Below are 1,001 nucleotides of genomic sequence, written 5' to 3'. Positions count from 1 at the left end.
GGCGCACGATGGACGGGGTTCGACACTCTGTGGAAGATGGACACTTTCAATCTGTCGGATACACAGTACTTGTCAATTAGAATTGGTCTAAGTAAATTAGGTTATGTGGAAGGACGTTTCGAGGCTCAAAGGGTGTTTAGTTTGTAGAACTTCTACGGCACGTTGTTTGTGGGCACCTGTTAGGGGGATTGAATAGACGTACAGGGTGTTTCGGAAGTAAGGCATCACGATTGAAGCGTATGTCTTGTTTAATAGTGGTAGAAGTTGACTGGTCGCGTTCGAGATACCTGCTAGAGAAATCTGGTCGTGTTCTTTGCACGTAAATATATAGGGTGTTTCAAAAGTGAAGAAAAAAAAAATAAATTTTAGAAAATTTCCTTCATTATCTACGCAAGATAACGGCAGCTCACATCGGGAACATTTACTGTTACAATTTGTTCAAACATATGAAACACAAATATACAGGTGTTGAAAAAATGAAGGTTCGAAATTTTATCGATAAATTCCACTGTATGTTAAAAAATGGCCGGCAACTGAAGTTCCGAGCTTACGTAAAAGGACGAGCAAAAGCGAAAACGGGCCCGGGCAACGCGCGATTCGCGATGAAAAATTTACGTAACAGGCGAGTAATCCGTGGCAAGGCGGATTGCAGGCTAGAAGCAGCAATCAGCCACGGACGAGCGACTCTGTGCAAGGACGAAATTGGCATCCGCGTTATCATTACACCGCAACCAGGCATACACGCGCATAAATATGCATGCAACGGGGAAATTAGCCTCGCGACGGAGGAAATTGCACCGTGTCGATTCGCCTACGCTGTTTACACTTTTAATCGATCGGAAATTCCTCCCCCTACGTCATTCCATCGACACGAATTCACGATAAAATTTCTCCCTACCATAGGAACATTCTCTCTCACAATACTCGGAACACTCTCGATGCTCTCTCAAATCCTCTCTCACTCTGAACTCTCAACTATCAATTCTAACTTTTACTACCCC

This window comes from Habropoda laboriosa, unplaced genomic scaffold (genome assembly GCF_001263275.1).
Source record: "Habropoda laboriosa isolate 0110345459 unplaced genomic scaffold, ASM126327v1 scaffold295, whole genome shotgun sequence".
Classification (NCBI taxonomy): Eukaryota; Metazoa; Arthropoda; class Insecta; order Hymenoptera; family Apidae; genus Habropoda; species Habropoda laboriosa.
The sequence above is the reverse complement of the archived record's forward strand: the minus strand, read 5'-3'. Positions refer to the sequence as shown.